This window comes from Corvus brachyrhynchos, unplaced genomic scaffold (genome assembly GCF_000691975.1).
Source record: "Corvus brachyrhynchos isolate BGI_N302 unplaced genomic scaffold, ASM69197v1 scaffold219, whole genome shotgun sequence".
NCBI classification, from domain to species: Eukaryota; Metazoa; Chordata; class Aves; order Passeriformes; family Corvidae; genus Corvus; species Corvus brachyrhynchos.
The window spans coordinates 423,041-423,259 of NW_008240034.1; positions in this window are offsets into that span (position 1 = coordinate 423,041).

Sequence of the window (219 nt, forward strand, 5' to 3'; positions counted from 1 at the left end):
CGGCATGGGGCTGGCACGGCACAGGGCTGGCACAACACAGCATGGGGCTGGCATGGCACGGGGCTGGCATAGCATGGGGCTGGCACGGCATAGCATGGGACCCACATGGCACAGTGCTGGAACAGTGCAGCACAGCACAGCATGGGGCTGGCACGGCATGGGGCTGGCACAGCATGGGGCAGGGATAGCATGGGAAGGGCAGCGGAGGGACGGGGGCGG